Source organism: Phyllobates terribilis, unplaced genomic scaffold, assembly GCF_046119375.1.
Source record: "Phyllobates terribilis strain yellow unplaced genomic scaffold, ASM4611937v1 Scaffold_5__5_contigs__length_657084704, whole genome shotgun sequence".
NCBI lineage: Eukaryota > Metazoa > Chordata > Amphibia > Anura > Dendrobatidae > Phyllobates > Phyllobates terribilis.
In genome coordinates this window covers 520,930,904-520,955,159 of record NW_027362765.1, presented here as the reverse complement: position 1 = coordinate 520,955,159, position 24,256 = coordinate 520,930,904, and the positions used below count along the sequence as shown (strand labels likewise).

General features: G+C 46.3%; 1 pseudogene; it reads right to left on the bottom strand.

Moving 5' to 3' along the window:
- Positions 1 to 14,961: 14,961 nt before the first annotated feature.
- On the bottom strand, positions 14,962 to 22,612 carry LOC141273624 (cytochrome c oxidase subunit 5B, mitochondrial-like; annotated as a pseudogene).
- Positions 22,613 to 24,256: the final 1,644 nt, after the last annotated feature.

The window sequence follows — 24,256 nt, the reverse complement described above, 5'->3', positions numbered from 1 at the left end:
AAGTTCTCTCCTCAGGACCAAACCCCTTCCAATCTACCAGAAAAAAGGTTTTTCCTCTTACCCTCTTGGAGGCCAGAATACTCTCTACCTCAAAGATGTCATCAGCGGAAACCGGAGCAGGAGGGGCACCTGGATTTTTGGAAAAAAAGTTAAAGACAACGGGTTTGAGGAGAGATACGTGGAAGGAGTTGGGGATCCGTAGGGTGGCCGGGAGTTTTAATTTGTAGGCCACAGGGTTAATTTGCCTGAGGACTTCGAAGGGGCCGATGAATCGAGGACCCAACTTGTAGGAGGGTACTTTGAGCCGCACATGTTTGGATGAGAGCCAAACCTTGTCTCCCGGACGGAATTGGGGCGGATCCAGATGTCTCTTATCAGCATATCTCTTCATCCGCTCAGAGGAGAGAAGAAGAGCGGACCTGGTGCTCTCCCAAATAGTAGAAAATTCGCTGACAAGAGACTCCGCAGCAGGGTTGTCCACAGAAACGGAGACAGGAAGTGGAATCCGGGGATGTTGGCCACCGACTATAAAGAACGGGGATTTGGAAGAGGACTCGCTCTCATGGTTGTTATAAGAGAACTCGGCCCATGGTAGGAGATCCACCCAGTCCGAGTGGTGAGCATCAACGAAGTGCCGGAGGTAGCTGGACAAGATCTGATTGATCCGCTCCACTTGACCATTGGACTGAGGGTGGTAAGCGGAGGAGAAATCCAGGGTAATGTCCAGCAGCTTACATGTGGCTCTCCAGAAGCGAGAGGTGAACTGAACCCCACGATCCGACACGATGTGGAGGGGCAGACCATGGAGACGGAAGATGTGGCGGATAAAGTCTTTAGCCAGCTCGGGTGCAGACGGAAGACCAGGCAGGGGAATGAAGTGGGCCATCTTAGAAAAACGGTCAGCGACAACCCAAATGACAGTACAACCGGCAGAAACTGGAAGGTCGGTGATAAAGTCCATAGCGATGTGTTGCCAAGGAGCAGCAGGTACGGGAAGGGGCAGGAGATGGCCGGCAGGTAGATGTCGGGGAACTTTGTTACGGGCACAGGATGAACAGGCCGCGACGAAGTCTACCACGTCCTTACGCAGGGTAGGCCACCAGTAATGCCGGGTAATAAGTTGGAAGGTCTTCTTTTGGCCAGCATGGCCAGCTAGTTTAGAAGAATGTCCCCAGCGAAGAACCCTCTCCCGATCTGGCACAGATACGAACGTCTTACCGGGTGGAAGACGAGTCAGATCCAAGGGGGCCACATTCATCACCTTGGAGGAGTCGATGATGTGCGTAGGTTCCTCCTCTTGATCGGAGGACAGGAAGGACCGGGACAAGGCATCAGCTTTGACGTTCTTGTCCGCCGGACGGAAATGAAGAATGAAGTCGAAGCGGGCAAAAAACAACGACCACCGGGCCTGGCGAGGATTGAGTCTCTAGGCATTTTGGAGATATGCCAGGTTTTTGTGATCCGTGTAGATAATTACCGGGTAGAGAGCCCCTTCAAGCAGATAGCGCCACTCTCCCAGTGCCAATTTGATGGCTAGCAATTCCCGGTCTCCAATGGAGTAGTTGCGCTCCGACGAGGAGAAGATTTTGGAGAAGAAGCAGCACGTTACCATTCTCCCGGTAGAAGACTTCTGAGTGAGCACCGCTCCGGCTCCGGAGGAGGAGGCATCAACCTCCGGGTAGAATTGTTTATTACAGTCCGGACGGTGCAGGACGGGAGCAGAGGCGAAGGCTTTCTTTAGGGAAAGGAAGGCCTCCTCGGCTTCAGGCGACCATGTCCTGGGGTTAGCCCCCTTACGGGTAAGTGCAGATATGGGAGCAGTCCGAGACGAGAAGTGTGGGATGAAAAGACGATAATAATTAGCGAAGCCCAGGAATCGCTGTATCGCCTTCAAACCTTCAGGACGAGGCCATTTTAGAACGGAAGAGAGCTTCTCGGGATCCATTTGCAGACCTGTTTGGGAGATGACATAGCCAAAGAACGGAAGGGAGGTCTGATCGAAGAGGCACTTCTCGTATTTGGCGTAAAGGTGGTTCTGCCGAAGCCTAAGCAGGACCTGACGAACATCCCTCCGGTGTGTGGGGAGATCCGGAGAGAAGACCAAGATATCGTCCAGGTATACCACTACGCAGGAGTACAGGAGGTCACGGAAGATGTCGTTGACTAGTTCCTGAAAGACCGCGGGAGCATTACAGAGACCGAAGGGCATCACAAGGTACTCGTAGTGACCGTCCCGGGTATTGAATGCCGTCTTCCACTCGTCTCCTTGACGGATACGGACCAGATTATACGCTCCTCGTAGATCCAGCTTGGAGAAGATCCTGGCGCCCTTGAGACGGTCAAACAATTCGGAGATGAGTGGCAGGGGATATTTGTTTTTTACCGTGATGAGATTGAGTCCTCTGTAGTCAATACAGGGACGTAGCGAGCCGTCTTTCTTTTTGACAAAGAAGAATCCGGCTCCAGCCGGGGAGGTAGATTTTCGGATAAATCACCTAGCCAGATTCTCTTCAATGTACTCAGACATGGCTCGGGTCTCGGCTGCAGACAACGGGTAGATACGCCCACGGGGAGGAGTGGTGCCAGGTACCAGGTCGATCGGGCAATCGTATGGCCTATGGGGTGGCAACGTCTCAGCTTCCTTCTTACCGAAGACGTCCGCATAGGGCCAGTAGGGAGCCGGGAGACCAGGTAAGTTAGCTGGAGTAGGCTGAGGGCGAAGTGGACGGACCGGGACCAGGCAGGTCCTATGGCAGTCAGGACCCCATCGGAGTACTTCACCGGACCGCCAGTTCAATACGGGTTCATGTGTCTGGAGCCAAGGTAGACCTAGCAACAGGGAGTGAGAAAGTCCGGACAGCACATGGAATGAGATCTCCTCAGAGTGCAGCATTCCCACCTGCAGGGTTATGGGTTCGGTGACGAGCAGGATGGTCTCCGAGAGAAGTCTTCCATCCACGGAGGCAACTGACAATGGTTCAGCCAGGGACTTGGTGGGAATATGGTATCTCTCTACCAGAGACTGGGAGATGAGGTTTCCAGCAGCTCCAGAATCCAGATGGGCGAGTTCAAAGAGACGATTTTCTCCCCAAGCAATAGAGACCGGTAAGGTCAGAGACGGAGAGGGCTTACTTTTGTCTAGGACGACCTCTCCGAGTGGTCCTAGACACTGGCGTTTCCCGGCTTTTCCGGGCAGGAACGGATGAAGTGCTTCATACTGCCACAATAGAAACAGCTTCCCTCGGCTCGGCGAGATTCTTGGCGAGAACCGACCATCTTGGTCTGGTCGACCTGCATAGGCTCAGGAGAGTGTAGCTGAGGAGAGACGGAGGGAGTGACGGGTTTCTGAAAAGTAGGAGCTAGACGTGGAAACCTCCTCTCACGGGTGACCTCTTTGGCACGCTCCTGGAACCGCAGGTCAATCCGGGTGGCAAGAGTTATTAGGTCATCGAGAGTGGTAGGAATGTCCCGACCGGCAAGTTCATCTTTAATACGGCCGGACAGACCCTCCCAGAAGACGGAAACCAGAGCGTCATTATCCCAGGCCAGCTCCGAGGCAAGGGTACGGAACCGTATGGCATATTGGCCCACGGTGAGACTTCCCTGACGGAGGCGTAGCAGAGATGATGCGGATGAGGTCTTCCGTCCGGGTTCGTCGAAGACTTTCCGGAAAGCCCTGAGAAAGGCAGACAAGTCGGACACCAGGGGGTCTCCTCTCTCCCATAGAGGATTTAGCCAGGCCAGGGCCTCTCCGGTGAGATGGGACATGATGAAGGCAATTTTGGCCCGGTCGGAGTTAAACTGGTGAGACAGGAGTTCAAAGTGCAGGGTGCACTGATTTATGAAGCCCCGAGCCTGGGCGGAGTCGCCTCCGAAACGAGGAGGTGCAGAAAGCCGGGGTCCGGGGTAGGATACCATGTTATTAGTGGGCAGTGGAGCTGCCGGATTGCGAGTCATGGCACTGGCGGTGGTTGCAGGCAGAGCAGTCAGAGTGTCCAGGCGAGAATTGACATTCCGCAGGTGACCCAGGATGGACTCCTGTTGGGACCTCTGACGGGACAGTTCATGACACAGGTCCGAGAGCGAGGGAGCTTGGGTGCCACCGGGTTCCATGGCCCGAGCAAACTGTAACGGGTCTGGGAGGCGGAACCTCTGAGCTACTATACAAGGGGGCGGTCCTTGTAAGGGAGCGGGTGGCGACCAAGGTAGACGGGCAGGCAGTCACAGCAGGTGACTGGGACAGTCTCTGAATGAACGGGCAGGAGATCACGGCAAGTGACCGGGGCAGTCTCTGGATGAACGGGCAGGAGGTCACGGCAAGTGCCCGGGGCAGTCTCTGGGTAAAGGATTGGTACGACCTGTGGCGGCAGATGATAGACGTGAGCTCCCAGGTGAGCAGGCGAGAGTCTCTGGATAATCGGGTGGTCACAGCATGTGACGGCGGAGCCTCCAGGAAGACCAACAGACAGGTAGCAGATGAGCGCTCCCAGGTGAGCGGGCAGGAGTCTCTGGACAGGCGGGTGGTCACAGCACGTGACGGCAGAGCCTCCTGGTAGGCTAGCAGACAGGCAGCAGATGAGCGCTCCCAGGTGAGCGGGCAAGCTGGTCCTTAGACAGACTGACAGGAGTTGGAAGGCAGACCGTCGGACCTCAGGCAAGCAGGCAGGTAGAAGATGTGCGCTCCCAGGTGAGCGGGCAAGCTGGTCCTTAGACAGACTGACAGAAGTTGGAAGGCAGACCGTCGGACCTCAGGCAAGCAGGCAGGTAGCAGGATATCAGGCAGGAATTAGACAGCAGACTGGCAGGAATCTGGCAGGTATCAGGCAGGTAACTGGCAACGGGACCTGAGGGCTGAAGCAGAGTAGTGAACAGTGCTACAACATTGCTCGGGCACCTCCATTTTGGAGGAGGTGCCTTTTATATGGGAGGTCCTCCGGCAATTGGCCGGGGACTCCTTAGGACGGCGCGCGCGGTCCCTTTAAGAGAGGGGGAGCGCGCGCGCCCTAAGCACACTGCCGGGGAAGGAGTGCGTGCCGGAAGCAGCGGGGGGAGAAGCGCTGGAGGACGCCGCGCCAGGAACGGGGAGGTGAGAGGGACGGCGTCTCTGCCTAGAACGGGGCAGAGACGCCGATGCTACAACAGGCTGCATAACATAGGGAGCTGCTCCTGCTCTCTATGTTGTACAGCCGATCAGGCTACAAAAAGTGAACGTCCCATATTGGGACAAAATGTAAAAGTAAAAAAAATAAATTGTAAAAATATAAAAAACAAAAAACAATATAATGTACCCATCAATAATTATGAAAAAGAAAAAATAAATAAATAAATGCACACATTTGGTATCGCCGCGTCCGGAACGACCTCACCTATAAAACTGGCTAGTTAACCCCTTTAGTGAACACTGTAAAAAAAAAAAAAAAAAACAACAAGCAAATGCTTTATCTAATTTAAATGGAACAACACACAATAAAAATGACGAATGTAAATAAAAATGGTACCGCTGAAAAAGTCATCTTGTCCCGCAAAAAACAAGCCGCCTTACAGCTCCATCATCCGAAAAAAAAAAAAAAAGTTATAGCTCTCAGAATAAAGCGATGCAAAAAAAAATATTTTTTCTACAAAATAGTTTGTTGAGTAAAAGCGTCAAAACATAAAAAAAAAATATATAAATTCGGTACCGCTGTAAACACACTGACCCGAAGAACAAAGCTACCTTATCAATTTTACCACACGCTGAACAGCATAAAAGAAACAAAAAATCAATTCCGGATTTGCTGGTTTGTTTATTGTGCCTTCCAAAAATCAGAATAGAAAGCGATCAAAAAATGTCACGTGCCCGAAAATGGTACCAATAAAAAGGTCAACTTGTCCCACAAAAAACAAGCCGTCACATGACTGTCGGCCAAAATATGGAAAAATTATAGCTCTCAAAATAGGGCGATGCAAAAAATAGTCTCTGCAAAAAAAGCGTCTTTTAGTGTGTGACAGCTGTCAATCATAAAAACTTGTTATGTATCTGGTATCGCTGTACTGTAATCGCACCAACCCGAAGAATAAAGTCATCTAATCGCTTAGACCACACAAGGAATGGCGTAAAAAATAAACTTTAGGGTTAGGGTCGGGCAAAAAAAAAAAAATGATGACGATATGGAGACCAGTGTTGAGCACAAGTGCTCGCTACTTGAATTTGCATTGGGTGCTCGGTTATGCACTGAGTATCACGGGTGCTCAAGTGACATGCTCGAGTCTCTGCCCCATATGCTTCACGGCCCAAAAAAAAATGTTGCTGGGATCACCTGCCATGCACGAGCGATACCCGTATCTTTTTTTTGGGGGGTGTCTAACAACCGTAAAACATGCAGGGCGGGGACTCGAGCATGTCACTCGAGCACCCGCGATACATGGTGCATACCTGAGTACCCAATGCAAACTCAAGTAGTGAGCACTTGCGCTCAAGACTAATGACAACTTATTCAATTGAATGGCCTAATGTTATCAAATTCTGTTGTACCTCTGGGTTCAAAATGTTCACTTTACCCCTTGATAAAATCCTTGAGGGGTGTAGTTTCCAAAATGGAGTCAATTGTGGGGGTTTTCCACTATTTAGGCACATCAGGGGCTCCCGAAATATGACATGGCATTCGTTCTTGATTCCAGCCAATTTTGCATTCATAAAGTCACAGTGCTCCTTCCCTTCTGAACCCTGACATGCGCCCAAACAGTGTATTTTCCCCACATATGGGGTATTGGCATACTCAGGACAAATTGCACAACAGTTCTTAGGTTCAATTTTCTCCTCTTACCCTTGTGAAAATAAAAAAGTTGGACCTAAAAGATCATTTCTGTGGAAAAAGTTTGATTTTTTTTAATTTTATGGCTCCATGTTATAAACTTCTATGAAGCACCTGGGGGTTCAGGGTGCTCACCACACATCTAGATAAGTTCTCTGAGGGACCTAGTTTCTAAAATGTTGTCACTTGTGGGGTTTTTCCACTGTTCAAGCACATCAGGGGAACATCCGCTAATTATTCTTCCCTTCTGAAGCCTGCCGTACGCCCAAGCAGTGGTTTTCCCCCACATATGGGGTATCAGCTTACTCAGGAGAGATTTCACAACAAGTTACATGGTGCAATTTCTCCTGTTACCCTTATGAAAATGCAAAACTGGGGGCTGAAAACATTTTTTGTGGGAAAAATGTAAAAATTTTATTTTCACGGCTCCAGGTTATAAACTTCTGTGAAGCACCTGGGGGTTCAAAGTGCTCACCACACATCTAGATAAGTTCCCTGAGGGGGTCTAATTTCCAAAATGGTGTCCCTTGTTTAGGCACATCAGAGGCTCTGTAAACGCAACATGGCGTCCGCTAATTATTCAAGCAAATTTTAGATTCAAAAAGTCAAATGGCGCTCCTTCCCTTCTGAAGCCTGCCGTGCGCCCAGTGTTTTTTTCCCCACGTATGGGGTATCTGCGTGCTCAGGGGAAATTGCATAACAAATTTTGTGGGCCATTTTTTCCTGTTACCCCTGCAAAAATATAAAAAAAAATTGGGTCTAAAGTAACATTTTTGTGAAAAAAAGTTAAAAATAGGAATTATTCCTACCGTTAATTACGCTTCCAGGAGTCCATCATAACGGCACGACAGGAGACATACCAAATCAAAAGAAATGGAACATTTAGGGCGGGACTACTGCCTGAAGGACTTTACGGCCATAGGCTAATTGTTGACTGGACAATACATCCAATTTATAATGTTTACTAAATGTGGATATATTGGACCAGGTTGCTGCCTGGCAAATTTGGCCCACTGACGCTCCAGCTTTCTCTGCCCAAGAAGCGGAGATTGCCCGAGTAGAATGAGCTTTAAGGGAAATTGGTGGATCCTTCCCCTCAGATTCATATGCGAGGGCGATAGTCCTTGTCAACCACCTTGCTAGAGTCGGCTTAGAAGCTTTCTTGCCCTTATTCACACCCGAAAATTGCAGAAAAAGGTTTGAGTCTCTCCTCCAGGGGGCTGTGATTTCTATATACCGAACAATTGCCCTCCTGACGTCCAAGGTATGGAAGGATTTTTCCTTTATTTTTGGAGGACTGGCAGAAAGACGGCAGTATTATCTCTTGATTCAGGTTTGAACTGGACACCACCTTAGGGTGAAAGGAGGGATCCAGTTTAAGAACCAATCTGTCCTCCACAATCTTAAGGTATGGGTCCAGAACTGAGAGGGCCTGGATCTCGCCTACCCATTTCGCTGTAGTAACTGCCACAAGAAAGGCTGATTTCATAGAAAGCAGGTCTACTGATGTTTCTTCTAGGGGTTCAAAGGGAGACTTACATAAAGCCCTCAACACCAGGTTCAGATCCCACGGCGGTACTAGACTCCTTATCGTGGGTTTTAAATGAGAAGTTGCTTTTATGAACCTTCATATCCATGGGTCGTCTATTAAGAAGTAGTCCAAAAAAGCACTTAGGGCCGAGATATGAACTTTTAACGTATTTGGCCTCAGACCCTTATCAAACCCCTCTTGGAGGAAATCCAATATCGTTGGAATATTGGGGTGAGACGAATTTCCCACAGACTGACCTGCAAAGCTACAGAACTGTTTCCAAATCCTAGTATAGATGGCTGACGTTACTGGTTTCCTACAGGCTTGTAGAGTTGTAATTACCCGATGGGAAAGGCCCCTAGAGGCTAGGATCCGCCTCTCAGGTTCCAAGCTGTCAATTGGAGGAATTGGATGTTCGGATGTAACAAGGGACCCTGCAATAGAAGATCTCTCCTGGCTGGGAGTCTGAATGGGAGATCCACCGCCATCCGGTGTAGCAGAGGGAACCAGCTCTTTTTGGGCCAGTAGGGCGCTATCAGAATAAGAGCTCCCCTCTCCTGTTGGATTTTCCTTAGTACTCTTGAGATGAGAGGGACTGGAGGAAAGGCGTACACCAGTTTTGTCCCCCATGATTGAGAAAGGGCATCTATTCCTTCTGGGCTGTCGGCTGGGTCCAAGGAAAAAAAGGGCTGCAGCTTCCTGTTTTTTCTTGTTGCGAACAGGTCTATGAACGGGGTGCCCCATCGTTGAATGATTTGATGAAACACCTCCGGATTCAGCTCCCAATCTGAGGGACCAACTTTTGCTCTGCTGAGAAAGTCTGCTACCACATTTTCGGACCCCCTTAGATGAATAGCCGATATTGAAAGGACATTTCTCTCCGCCCAGTAGAAAATTCTTGACGCCAAGGATTGTAACCTTTTCCCTCTTGGACCTCCTTGTCGACGAAGAAAAGCGATGGTGGTGCTGTTGTCTGAGAAATTTTTTACATGATTTCCTCTGAGCAAATGCTGACATCTTTGAAGAGTCTCCCAGACCGCCTTTAGCTCCCTGAAATTTGACGACCTGTGTTGTATCTCTTTGGGCCACATCCCTTGTAGATATCCGTTTCCTATGCTTGCTCCGTATGGATCTGGATTGAAGGAAGAAGGATCCAGTCTACTGCATTTTCTAAGTTTGAAGGGTCTGTCCACCAGGAAAGGGAGTTTTTTAGCTCTCTTGACAGTCTCATTTTCTTGTCCAACCCCGATGGTCGTCTGTTCCAAACTGACAGGATCGACTTCTGTAACGGCCGTGAACGGGCCTGTGCCCATTTCACTCTCTGAATGATTGAGGTCATCAGTCCCAACATCCGCATGGCGTATCTGATTGAGGTGGTCTTCAGTTTCTCGAAGTTGTAAATTTCCAGTTTTATTTTTTCTTTTCTCCTGGGGCAAGGAGGACTTTTGAAGACTGGAATCTAAGAGTACCCCTAGAAATACTTTTGTAGTACTTGGATGGAGGCTTGATTTTTCCCAATTGATGTTCCACCCCAAATATTCCAGGGTTTTGATCGTATGCTCTTGTTGACCGAGAAGAAGAGACTGACTCAGCCACCAACAATATATCGTCCAGGTAAGGGATGATTATAACCCCTTGTGTTCTTAAGAAGGCCGCTACTTCTGTCATAACCTTTGTGAATATTCGGGGGGCCGAGGACAGACCGAAGGTTAGGCAAGTGAATTTAAAGTGGTGTACTGTGTCCTCCTGCTCTAGAGCGAACCTTAGGTATTGCTGGTGATTTGAGTGAATTGGAACATGATAATATGCATCCTTGAGGTCTAGGGTGCACATTACCGATCCCTTCTCTATCAATGGAATGCTGGTTTTTATAGTTTCCATTTTGAACCTTTTGTATTCCACCCACTGGATTAAGGGCTTGAGGTTTATAACCGTACGGCGTTTGCCCGAGGGTTTTAATACCGAGAAGAGGGAGGAATAATGGCCTAAACCCTGCTCTGAAGGGGGGGACCTGTTTCACCACGTGTAGGGATTGAAGGACTAATATATCCTGCCATAGACTTTTGAGATCTACGGGGGAGCGAGGACGAGTGATTTGGAAACGACGAGGGAGGGCATGGGAGAAGTCTATTTTGAAACCTTCCCCTAAGGAACGTAGGATCCATTGATTTTTTGTAATGGACACCCACTTGTCCTAAAAGAAAAGAAGCCTGCCCTCTACTCCAATGACGTCATGGTCTAGCTGGGGCTCCAGAGGCAACCTGATCTGCTCTGTCCTTTCCTCCCTTCCTGTAAGACCATCTCCCCGTCTTACCCTTACCCCTGTAATCACGTTTAGGGGATCGACGGGGTCCACGAAAGGGCCGGTATCTTTTAACCCTATCCTCGGGAAATGCTTTTTTCTTGTCTGATGCTCTTTCTAGGATCTCGTCCAACACTGGACCAAAGACCCAAGCACCCGAAAAGGGAATTGAGCACAGTTTAGTCTTTGAGTGGCTATCCCCCGACCACATCTTTAGCCATATCGCCCATCTAGCTGTATTAGATAATACGCTACATCTAGCTGCGAATCTGACCGATTCGGCCGAGGCATCAGCCATGAATTGCGTTGCCAGCTTTAACATGGGAAGAGAGTCTGATAGCATCTCTACAGGGGAGTCCGACCTAATTTGATCTGACAGCTCGTCCAACCAAAAGGCACATGGATCTTGCCACTGAAGTGGCAGCGATATTTGACTTAATTATGGCTGCTGAGGCCTCCCAACTCCTCTTGAGCATGCTCTCTGCCTTCCTATCCATTGCGTCCTTGAGGCAAGACGAATCCTCAAAGGGGATGGATGTTTTCTTAGCCACTTTCGCTATTGGGACATCTACTTTAGGGATTTCCTCCCAAAGTTTGATATCCTCCGGATTGAAAGGAAGACGGGATTTAAAGTCTCTTGGCACAATGAGTCTTTTCTCCACTTCTTCCCATTCCTCCATAATCATTGATTTTAAATGCTCATTTACAGGGAATACTCTATTTCTCTGAGTTCTCAGACCTGCGAACATTTCATCCTGTTTGGAATGGGAGACCTGAGTGTCCTCCAAGTTCATAGTACGCCTGACGGACTTTAATAGTTCATCCATATGTTCCGTAGAGAAGACATATTTCTTTCGCTCGTGAGGGTAACTGAGAGAAGCGATCCTCATCCTCTTCTAGACTGCTCTGATGCGGAATCCGAATATTCTCCTTCCTCAGACACATCTTCCACCTCCCACCAAGGTCTTTTCTGGCGAGGAGAGGGTTGAACTATTTGGTGTGACGGCTGTGTACGGGAAGGCATGAGGCTCGAGACTGTACTCTGGACCTCCTCACGTATCATAGATCTTATATCCGTCAAAAAGGAAGTTTTTTCTTCCTTTAGGACCTCGGCTATACATTTTTTACACAGCCACTTTTTATACGAGTCCTGAAGCTTCGTGTTACAGTCTACACATCGTCTTGATTTTTTGGAAGAAGATCCAGACCTCTGGGTTCCCCTCTCCTAATCCATAAAAAATATAAAAGGACACCGGAGATTTACTATAAAAATCTGTCCTAGAATACTCTGATTTATCCAGAGAAGGGCCTAAGGCTGTACTCACACTGCCCAGGGACTCTGAAGGGGCTTCTGACCGTGAAGGATTAGCTTCCATGGTGTCAGTGTGTGTGTGGCTGAGGTGTACCCTTTTATAGGGTCTTACCTGATCCAGGTGGTAGCCACGCCCCCAATGATAATCGCTATTCTTAATGCCCTGGAGGCTCACCACTGCCTCCGGGCACCTGTGCGTTCTGGGTGCCGAAGCCCCTCTTCTCAATGCCGGAAGGAGAACTGGCGTGCGCTCCACCCTGGAACGCACGCCGGCCAAAGCGGATGTCCGCTCTTCTGACTCCGCCTCCTGGCCAGAAGTCTCGCACCGCGCTCGGCGTGCGCTCCACCCTGGAACGCACGCCGGCTCCAAAGCGGATGTTTGCCCTGATGACTCCGCCTCCCGCCGGAAGCCATACACCGCGCTCCTCCGTGGAGCGCACGCCGGCCTTTCAGCCGGTGGGATAGCGCAACGCTCAGCTTGTCCGGGGGATACAGCGGCAAGCGGCGGTCTTCTGGCTGAGGGACCCCGCAAAGGGGTATCAGCATGGAGCCTCTGGACCGAAGGAAGGGGAGAGTTCTCAGACCCCCCCAATCCCCCTGGCTCTCACGTAACTTCCATCTTCGGAGAACCTCTCCATAGTGTCCTCTCCTGCTAGGGACAGAAAAAACACTGAGGGTGTGATGGGGGGGGGGGGGGGGGGCTTTTAACCTCTCATGCGTTTCCTGTCCCTAGAGGAACAGAGGACTTAACTCATGTCGTGCTGTTATGATGGACGTACTGGTAAATATTCATTTTTTTCTTCCCCATTCCAAAAATTCCTGTGAAGCACCTGAAGAGTTAATAAACTTCTTGAATGTGGTTTTGAGAATCTTGAGGGGTGCAGTTTTTAGAATTATGTCACTTTTGGGTATTTTCTGTCATAAAAGCCCCTTATAGTCGCTTCAAATGTGATGTGGTCCCTTAAAAAAAAAAATGGTTTTGCAAATTTTGTTTTAAAAATTAGAAATCGCTGGTCAACTTTTAACCCTTATAGCTCCCTAATAAAAAATAAAAAAAATGTTGGTTCCAAAATTGTGCTGATGTAAAGTAGACATGTGGGCAATGTTATTTATTAACTATTTTGTGTGACATCTCTCTGATGTAACGGCATAAAAATTAATTTTGAAAATTGCTAAATTTTCCGAGCTTTTCACAAATAAACGCAAGTGATATCGAAGGAATTTTACCACTATGATGAAGTACAATATGTCACGAAAAAATAAACATTCTCAGAATCAGGGGGATCCGTTGAAGCGTTTGAGTAATTACCTCATAAAGTGACAGTGGTCAGAATTGTAAAAATTTGCCTAGTCATTATCGTGCAAACCACCCTCGGGGGTAAAGGGGTTCTGCCACCATAAAGAATACAGTTAACCAACCAGAAAAGGGAGAAATAAATGGTTTTGTAATTTATAGTGATTCAAAATTATGCTCCATTCAAAAGATACCAAGCTTTCATTTTTTTGAATTCTGCTCTCTGGCGCCCCCTGACTTTATTCCAATATGTCCTGGTAGTGGGTGATCAGCTGGTCGAGTTTGCAGTTCCTGTCATAAGAGCCCCCCCAACTGCAGTGTGCACAATGTATTCTGTCACAAGTCTGACAGTCTGCTGTAAGCACAGTGTCTGTGATTCACCCCCTCCCCCTGCACTCACAGCTCCCCTCCCAGTGAGATGGTTCTTCCTCACATCACAGACTTGTAAGCACAATAGCAGAGACACACCTTCTGCGCTTAGGCTGTGAAGCAGAACCATCTCACCGGGAGGGGAGCTGTGAGTGCAGGGGGAGGGGGTGAATCACACACTGTGCTTACAGCAGACTGTCAGACTTGTGACAGAATACATTGTGCACACTGCGGGTGTGGACTTGGGGGGGGCTCTTATGACAGGCACTGTGCAAACGCGACCAGCTGATCACCCACTACCAAAACGGAATGGAACAACGCCAGGGGGCGCCAGAAAGCAGAATTCAAAAAATAAAAAAGCTTGGTATCTTTTGAATGAAGCATAATTTTGAATCACTAAATAACTAAATTATTTCCACCTTTTCTGGTTGGTTAACTGTATTCTTTATGGTGGCTCGATCCCTTTAAGGATAAGGCAACGACTTGGCATGGCTGACAGGGTTAAGCCGTTTAAAAATTCAATAGGAAAACACTCCCTTTTATCATCTACAACATGACTCCACCGTCAGCTGATTCTTTTCTCGGACTCACCTCAACATTAAGATCTTTATGTAGTAAGATTCTAATAGCTTATCTAAAAGGGAGTTTTTATTTACAATTTAACAGTTTATCTCCACCCTGAAATGAAGAGTCAGTGACATCCGCTTCAGGGGGTGGGCAGTCCCTGCTGTACTCTGCATGTCCCCTCACCTTACAATGCACACCAAGTGCACTCTTGTCGGCTAGTCTCTTCCCATTAGGGCTAGCGAGGGAGCACACTGTGTGCATTGAAAGTACTACACAGTGACAAGGAAGCTCATACAGAGTCAGAATGGACAACCGTCACATGCTCTGTACAGCAGGGAATAACCCTACCCCTGAAACTGATGTCAATGATGACTCCGTGTTTCAGGGTGGAGACAGGGGCTGCGGCAGTGACCAAGCCAAGGCTCCCAGATAACCAGGAGATTCTGGGGATTCTCAAAAAATGTCATCAAAACAAAGTAGGTAAAAAAAAAAGTTAAACTAAAGAGGGAACAGCAGTGACTTCTTAAAGTCAATTAGAAGAGCGATTAGATTAGTACAATAGAAAGACATTTAGGATTAAAATCCTTATTAGTTTCGAACCACTCCTATAATTTATCCTGCAGAAGCCACTAGTGGAAGCCAGAGTGGAGATCCAGACCACAGAACGCATCTTGCCCATCCAAACTGCCAAATTCTTACAGACCTTTGTCAACTCCAATTCAAAGGATGGGAGAACGTTAGCTTTTTTAAGTATTGTTCTGTATGCACGACCAATGCTAATGAAAATAAAACACATTACAATATATCAAGTATTTAATAAAAGATTTTTTAACTTTTTAACATATGGCTGTCAATAGTAATACAAGTCCTCTTCAGTGTGGAAGCTCATAAAGGACAACCTTGTAGTGAGAGCCACACTGTGGGCAGCGATTTACCTGCCCATCATGGGCCCAGAACCAGATAACTTGAGAATTATCTTCTTCACCTGGAAGAAAGAAAATGATAAAAGGTTATGTTTCAGTGCTTGAATTTATTGTACAACTACAAACTGAGTCCTTTAAAATTCACATTGGTGCCAGACTTCATCATGCTGCTGCAATATCCACCATTTTAAAAAATAATGGCATTTTCTCTTAGAACTTTCAACAACAATATACACAACTATCTGAACCTGAACAGGCATTGCTTAGGCGGCTGGAATATATGGACTTCTATAAATAGGTAAAGAGTGATTGCAGGGCCATTGGAATTATACAGTATATTTTTTTGTATTTTATACCAGTTTTCTAGATTCAATCCCTTTGAGCGGATTTCTGTGAGTTTATGGTCTTGTACATTATTCTAGATGTGTGTATGACCAGTATATCTAAACGTGGTAGTACCCCATATGGGGGTGTAAACTGCTATTTGAGCACACGGAGGGATCGGATGGGAAGGAGCGCTACTTGGCTTTTAAAACGCAGACTTTGTTTTAATAGATTGTGGACTCCATTAGCCAAGCCCCTGAAATGCCAGAACACCCCCCCGGTGACCCCATATTGGAAACTCCACTGCCTAAGGAATTCATCTAGGGGTGTAGTGAGTATTTTGAACCCACAGGTGCCTCACAGAATTTTGCGATATGGGGACATGGAACTAACATTTTAGTGGTAGAACTGTACATTTTTTATTAGCTGAAAGTTTGTCATTTACACAAGGGTTATTAGGTGAAACTGGACCCCATAATTTATTGAGCAATTTCTCCCAAATGCAGCAATGCCCCATATGTCATCAGAAGTTACTGTTAGGCCACACGTCAGGGCTGAGAAGGAAGGAGCGCTATTTGGTGCACAAGTTTTGCAGGTGACATTTGCGGAACCCCGAAGGTGTCAATAGAAAAACGCACAAAATGACCCCATTTTAGAAATTGCACCTTTCAATGAATTCATCTACAGCTGCAGTAACTATTTTGGCCCACAGGAGTTTGCTTTGCAACATACACGCCAGGCTTTTTTCCCCTTGAGAATTGCAAATCTGCCACTTAAATGCCCATACATTGTGCCCCCATACAGTGTAGTAGCCCCATATATTGTGCCCAGCTTGAGCTTATGGAGACATACACCCCGTAAATTGTTAAGTGCACTCTCCCAGCTACAATAATGCCAAACATGTGGCCGCTTACTGTGGTTTAGGCATAGGGGGGCTCAGAAGGAGGGGAATTTGGAAGCACAGATTTCACTGGATTTTATTTGATGGGTTGGGATCCGTCGCTTTTCAAGAGTCTTTGTTCTACCAGTAATGTGGGACCCCCTATGTTTCCAGTGACAGATATCCTGCACAAAACTCCACTCAGGTCTAAGTTAGTGTTTTATTGGTAATATTTTGGGGGACATCCCTTGTTTTCAATAGAAGGCTGGGATCATATTATTGTGTTCTACACTAAGCACTTACGCTGGAGTTTCCGTGTAAATCCTACAAAAATGTGATTTAGATGAAACCCCCCAATGCAACCGCTCTCCATAATGAGGCAGGTGGAGACACTTTGGACTCAGTTTGGCATCTGTTCCGGTGGTATCCATCTTGAGACATGCACAGAACAGTGGTCACCCACACTTGTGCGCTAAAAAGACACCTAAACTGATGGGACTTTGGTGGAACACAGACCAGATGGAGTCCAAAGTGACCACCTGCCTCATTATAGCAAGTGGTTCAGTTGGGGGTTCTATCTGAATCACATTTTTTGGGGAATTTACACTGAAACCCAGACGCAAGTGCTCAGTGGAGAGCACAGGATAAATGTGAACCGAGCCTTATTCAGATTATTGGGAATCAGAATGAACAAAAACAGCAGTAAAATAGTTTTTAAATTTTACGCAATTTTCGTGTGGTATAAGTGATAAGACTGCTTTATTATTCTGTTCAATACATTTACAGCGATGTCAGATTTATAAAAAAAAAAATTTTGGTCTACATTCTGAGAGCAACAACTTATCTGGCCAAGAGCTGTACGAGAGCTTATTTTTGCAGGAGGAGTTTGATCCTTTTTTAAGTACCATTTTGGGATACAGAACATTCTTTTGATCACTTTTTACACAGATGCAGGATGAACAAAAAAACAAAGAACAGCAATTCAGTTATTGGTTTTATATATTTTTATGTGGTTCACTGTGTGGTAAAAGCTATTAGTAGTAAGAATGATTTATTGTTTGGTTCAGTATGATTATAAGGATACCAGTTTTAGCTCTTTATGCTTTGCTACTTCTGCACACTAAAAACAATATTTTACAAACATTAATTTGTTTTTGCATCGCCATATTCTAGAAGCTGAAACTTATTTACCACAAGAGCTAGGTGGGGGATTTTTCTTTGTGGGAAAGTTAAGAGTAATTATACTTTATTTAATACATGCATTTTATTTAATCCTTTTACTTTAACCTAGTACCACTGTGGAACATGAACATTTCTCACCAATTCCTGGTCCCATACACTGCAGTACTCACGCAGTACTCACAATACAGTGCATGAGACCTGTTAGATTTTCACTGACTCAGTCTGTTAGACACTGCCATAAAGAGGGTCCAACAGGCCACTGTACCCCGAGGTCATCTGATGACCTCAGGGTGCAATGCAAACTATTGGCACCCACGATTACAATCGCGATGAGCAGATAGTGTTAAAGAGTGAGTATTCTCCCTTTTAACCACTTAGATGCTGCTGTTGTGATTGACTGTGGTATCTGATGGGTTAATTGGCATGGTGTACATATCTGGCACACAGCCCAAAGTGACATGTGCTCATGACAAATCTGTACAGCTTTCAGGGGTTAATCACCCTTTCTATAAGTTTTACACTGAAATGAAACGTGTAGCAAAGAAACTTACATATGCAGCCCACAAGTCTCTGCTTATTGACTGATGGCACAATGTGTGGATTCTCTTTGGTTCCTGCATAGGATTTTGGCTTGAGGACATTAAAAGGATCCTTAAAAAGACAAAATGAGTTGTAAGTGTTATACCACTTACTGGTGCATCTCACTGAATTAGAATATCAAAAAATGTATTTATTTCAGTTCTTCAATACAAAAAGTGAAACTCATTATATAGAGTCATTACAAACAGTGATCTATTTCAAGTGTTGATTTCTGTTAATGTTGATGATTATGGCTTACAGCCAAAGAAATCACAAAACTCATTATCTCAGTAAATTAGAATACTTTATAACAGCTTGAAAAATGTTTCCTCTTGACAATACCCCATAGAGAATCTATGGGGTTAAGGTCAGGCGAGTTTGCTGGCCAATCAAGCATAGTGATACTGTTTGTAAACCAGGTATTGGCACCTGTCCACACTGCCAGAAGTACCAAGTCCTGCAGGAGAATGAAATTTCCATCTCCAAAAATCTTATCAGCAGAGGGAAGCATGAAGTGCAATAAAGTTTCCTGGTAGACGGCTGCGCTGACCTTGGTCTTGATAAAACACAGTGGCCCTACACGAACAGATGACATTGCTCCCCAAACCATCACTGATTGTGGAAACTCCACACTAGACCTCAAGTAGCTTGGATTGTGGCCTCTCCACTCTTCCTTCAGACTCTGGGACCTTGATTTCCAAATGAAATGCAAAATTTACTTTCATCTGAAAACACCACCTTGGACCACTGAGCTACAATCCAGGTCTTTTTCTCCTTGGCTCAGGTAAGACGCTTCTGGCGTTGTCTATTGGTCATGAGTGGCTTGACACAAGGAATGCGACACTTGTAGCCCATGTCCTGGATACGTCTGTGTGTGGTGGCTCTTAAAGCAATGACTCCAGCAGCCGTCCACTCCTTGTGAGTCTCCCCAAAATTTTTGAACGGCCTTTTGTTAATAAGCCTTTCAAGGCTGCGGTTATCCCGATTGCTTGTGCACCTTTTTCTACACACTTTTTTGTTCCACTCAACTTTCCATTAATATGCTTGGATTCAGCACTCTGAACAGCCAGCTTCTTTAGCAATGACCTTTCGTGGCTTATCCTCCTTGTGGATTGTGTCAGTGACTGCCTTCTGGACATCTGTCAAGTCAGCTGTCTTCCCCATGATTGTGGAGCCTACTGAAACAGACTAAGGGACCCTTTTAAACGCTTAGGAAGCTTTTGCAGGTGTTTTTTATTAATTATTCTACTTTACTGAGATAATGAGTTTTGTGTTTTCATTGGCTGTAAGCCATAATCATCAACATTAAAAGAAATAAACACTTGAAATAGATCACTATGTTTGTAATGACTATAATATCAGTTTCAGCTTTTGTATTGAAGAACTGAAATAAATTAAATTTTTGATGATATTCTAATTTTGTGAGATGCACCTGTATATGTAAAGAACACAAATGTTTATTTAAAGACACTGAACAAAATAATTTAGCAATGTCTTGTCATGAATCCAGATACACTGAGAGATTCCTGCAAAGGACTCATTATGGACTTTGACCTTAATCCACATTTGTATAAGAGGTCGGTCATTTGCTTTACTTCTCCTGGAAACAAAGGAATAACTGGAACAAGGCCTGAAACTCATGATAGGCACTGCTGTACTTACATGGTTGATCCACTGAAATCAGCACAATATATCCCATGCACAGCTATACAGTACATTGCCTAATCTCAGACCTGCACTATTTACCGTGTGTTGAAGCAAGAACACCATCTTATAAGAAGGTCTGGAAAGAAGCTGTCGTAGGACAAACTTATTATAATACTCCTGCCAGCAGTGATCAATGTAATGGAGGCCAAGTATGTCAACAGCAGGAGAAACCCTTCCTCCCCACTATGATGTCTAAAGTGATGGGTACATGGTTAGCACCCCATTCTGCTTTATGACATCCATATGCACTGAGGACCTGTGGAGAGGGTGCATGAGAAAGAACGTAAAAAAAGTAATCTGGTGGCATTACCCCTTGAGTTGTTGCCACATGACAGATGTTTGGAGTCCTTCACAGTGAGAAACAAGGTAGAACAAAGTTATTAAACGATGCTGCCAAAGTATCATTAAATGGGTTGTCCAGGGCCATTTTATTTTTACTTTGGGAAAAGGAAGCTGGCTGTCAACAGAGCAGAAGAGAAGAAGCTGCTCTGTTGACAAGACGTCCGTGGAAGCCGCTGAATCGCCAGCAGGAGCAGTCTGACCGCTCTGTGCTGGCAGAGACAGACACCAGGCACAGACAGACAGTTAGCAACTACCTGCCTGTTAGTTTTTAGGTCATAGTAAAATAAATAAATAATAATAATAAAAAAATTCTTCTCATGCCTATTTGTGGATACGGCCATCATTCCTAGACTACATATCCCATCCTGTTTTATACGCTGGAAAAAGTATCCAGTTTCTCCTAGTTCCCCACTCTGTAATAGGGTCCTGGCTTCAAATCCCACCAAGGACAACATCTGCAAGGAGTTTGTATGTTCTCCCTGTGTTTGCGTGGGTTTCCTCTAATTTACTCCCAAACTTCAAAGACATACTGATAGAGAATTTAGATTATGAGCCCCAATGGGGTCAGTGATAATGTCGGTAAAGTGCTTCGGAATTAAAGGCGCTATATAAGGGATTAAATAAAAAAGCGCGAAGAAATAGGACCTGGGAAGCATGACTACAGAACACAGAAGTGACCAGATGTGTGTTCCCTGTGGCTAGACTGTCTAGCAGGTCACTAATAATGCCCCATATACACCGGGGTGTGACTAGCAGCTACACCAATAAAGTATAGGGGATGTCACCAGGACCCAAACTTTACATCACAAGCACAAGACCTACAGATGCATCTGAAGACGGGGACCCCTCTTCAGCCAGTTTCACTTTGTCCCAGACTCATCAAGTGTCACCAGGTTTCTACTGTAAAACCTGGAATCTCGCTACATTTTTGCACAACTTTTTGTTGCTGAAAGCAAATAGTTTCTTGACACATGTGTGTCCCAGCCAGCTTAGACAACTTTGAGAAGTGGGCAAAGCCAATGTTTGTTCCTCTAAACACACAAGGATATTAAAAGGTTTGTCAAAGACTTGACAACCCCTTTCTTAAAGGCTGTATTACCCGGTATAAAACAAACTCCAGTTTCACACCAGCGTCGTTCCAACAGTGTCAGCAATAGGTCTCCCGGTCCCATATGGAATAATCAGCAGCCGCTAACAGGCTGCTTCGCTCACACTTCCTGGAGATGAACTTTGGACATCAGAGGAAAGTGTGAGAACAGTGGCCCATTAGCAGCAGACTGGCTGCAGCACTCACACGGTATACAAATATCATGGGAGACCAGGGAGACCCAGCACTCACATTGCTAGAATGGCACCCGCACAGGAGGGGAGTTTGTTTCCATTTTACACTGAGGGATATAGTAAGGAGGGTTTGTCCACTACTTGGCACAATACAAGAAAATTGTAAAAAAAACAAAAACAAACAGTAAACACAAGGAGTAAGATATAAGTGTGTGAACATGGCTCAGCCTGGTCCTAGACGCACTCTAATGGAGGGGAGTAGCACTCTAATGGAGGGGAGTAGCACTCTAATGGAGGGGAGTAGCACTCTAGCGTCCCCAGTTGTACATTTCAGTCTTAATTATCTTCATTAGGTCATATACCTCTCCCTTCTTCAAAGCGTTCAGGACTTTCCTCTCCAGGCCCGTCGCCTACTCCTCATCAGTGGGGATACCTAAACAGAAAAGACACAAAAAGGACAGATCATAGCAAGAATACTACAAAGAAAAAACAAAGTGACCTGAAAGTGGCTGATAACAGAGGACAATAGCCAGCAGAGCTGTGTGACAATTCAGTCTGTACAGAGGGTACAGTAGTGGAAGTGTAACCTGTGCAGGGGCTTGGCAGACCCCGTGCACAAGGTCACAGTCCTGGGTGTCACCTGCTGTCACTGGAGCAGTGAGTACGTGCTGATGGGCGGCGCACATTACTACACTGCTGCAAAGTCACGTACACTGTCCCGTCCTATGCCCTTCACAGGGGACACCGCACACTCCAGCCTCACACCTAGTAATACACAGCAGTCCTCACACCACACACAGGAGGCGGCCACTGTCCACCATGGCTGTCATACCCACCTCCAGCGCTCATTGCTCTGACGCATGGTCTGCTGAGGCACACGGTCCCTGCACTCCGGGGCACAGCGCGACGGACGAGCTGAGAAACCTCCAAGAAGCCATGACTGCTGCACCTCACAGCCGACAGCTGCCACTACAGCGTCCAGGGGGCGGGGCAGTGCGCATTTATACCCGGGACCATACCAAGCGCATAGCGGAGGGGTGCACCGTAACAAGGCAGCGAGCAGAGAGGCCGTGTCATCTCCGTATATGGCCGTAATGTGCTGTACCCGCGGGGTTATTGCTGGTGCTTAATTACCACATGTAAAGGGAGTCAATGACAGGTGGAAACGCCATTTGTTCTCTAGTAGTAGCCGCCCAATAAAAGTGACCTCATCAATGGGAAGAATTGTTTATAAAAAGCAGCAGCTTTGTGATTTACTTGTTTTTAAAAAATCCTTTTCATTCTCAAGGAGAGGAGGAATTTTAGTTTTGTTTACTGCTCGTTGCCTAGGTTACCGGCCACTGCTGTGCTAGGAGTGCAGCGCTTACAAGCTGTTTTCTATAGAGCTTGTACACACTGATTTGAGGCTGCCCGGATTTAGTACCCTGCACTCTCCGGGGCTGCAGCGGTAAAGATGCCTCATGTGTCAGCATCGGAGGGCGCACCATTTGGGTTCAGCAATGCTACATTGCCACATGTCTGACCTGTCAATCAAGCAGGACAGCATCAGCCACCCGGCAACCAGAAGTCGGGAGGATGGGGATCGGGGTGCTGAAGATCAACGTGGAGACAACCTCTTTATTATCTACCTTGAGCGAAGTTCACACACAGTTTTCTACATGGATATTGTGTCAGATCCACTCCAAAATCCACGTAAAAAACTGCTTCAGATACTCTGACTACTCCTCATATTCATTGCTGTGGAATATCCACACGGCTGTTCATATTGTGAATTATTTTGAGAGTTTTTCTGACTAAACATTAAAAACCTCACTGCACAAAATAAAAAATAATAATAATTAACGTCACTTCTGTGAGGCGGATTCTCATGGAATCTTCTCCAAACTCGACACTGTCACAGGCTGCAAAAGACCATAAGGAGAAAATACTTCAATAACGCTTCAAGAAAAGAACCCCAAAACAAAGAGAAAAAGCAACGCAAATTCCTCCGGAAAATCTCATTGGATTTTCCGCTTCCAAAAAAGACATAGTTTTGTCATTTCTGTTTATAGCCAAAGCCTGAGAGATACGACGCAGGACAGAGCCCAGTGGTGCCGGGCGGACTATTATAATGGGGTACTATAGTTTTTGCCTGGGGTGCTGCCAGGACTTTTGGTGAAAAGGATTTTCTGAGAATTATTTGTTTACCCCCGAGGCTTCCAGAGGTTAAATGGGTATTCCAGATTTGGAAGACCTCTGTTCCCCAGCTGCAGTTTATTTAAAAAACAAGCAAAATGCGCTCTACTCACCCTCCACAGGTCCAGTGGTGACTCTCTGCCGCTGCTCTTGATGTTTGTTATTGTGGGTTTCTGCTGCTGCCCCTTTCTGCACCAACTAAACCTCAGAGCCCAGTGATAGGCTATGTGCCCACGGTGCAGAAATGAAGCTGAAATTTTCCGCAGCATTTCTGCATGTCCTTGGCAGTAAAAACGCATGCTGATTTTACACGCGCTTTTGAAGCATTTTTACTTGCGGATTTGCCATGCGTTTTTCAAATGCATTGTATAGGCAAATCCGCATGCTGAAACGCATAAAGAATGGACATGCTGCGTTTTTTTCCACACCTAAAATCCGAGCAGAAAAAATCCTGAGATGTGCAATGTGCTTCAGCTACATTTCCACACGGAAAAAAAAAACACACAAAAAACGCACCAAATCTGCATCGTGGGCACATAGCCATAGGCTGCAATGGTGAGGAGCTGAGAGCCCTTCATAAGTGGCAGATGCCCAGTATGCGATACAGAGCCGGCATCTTTCTCTGACAGCTTTGGCTGGAGCTAGCTCCGATCGTTGTCGTCAACCATTTAGATGCCTCTTTTCCCTATTTAAAAAT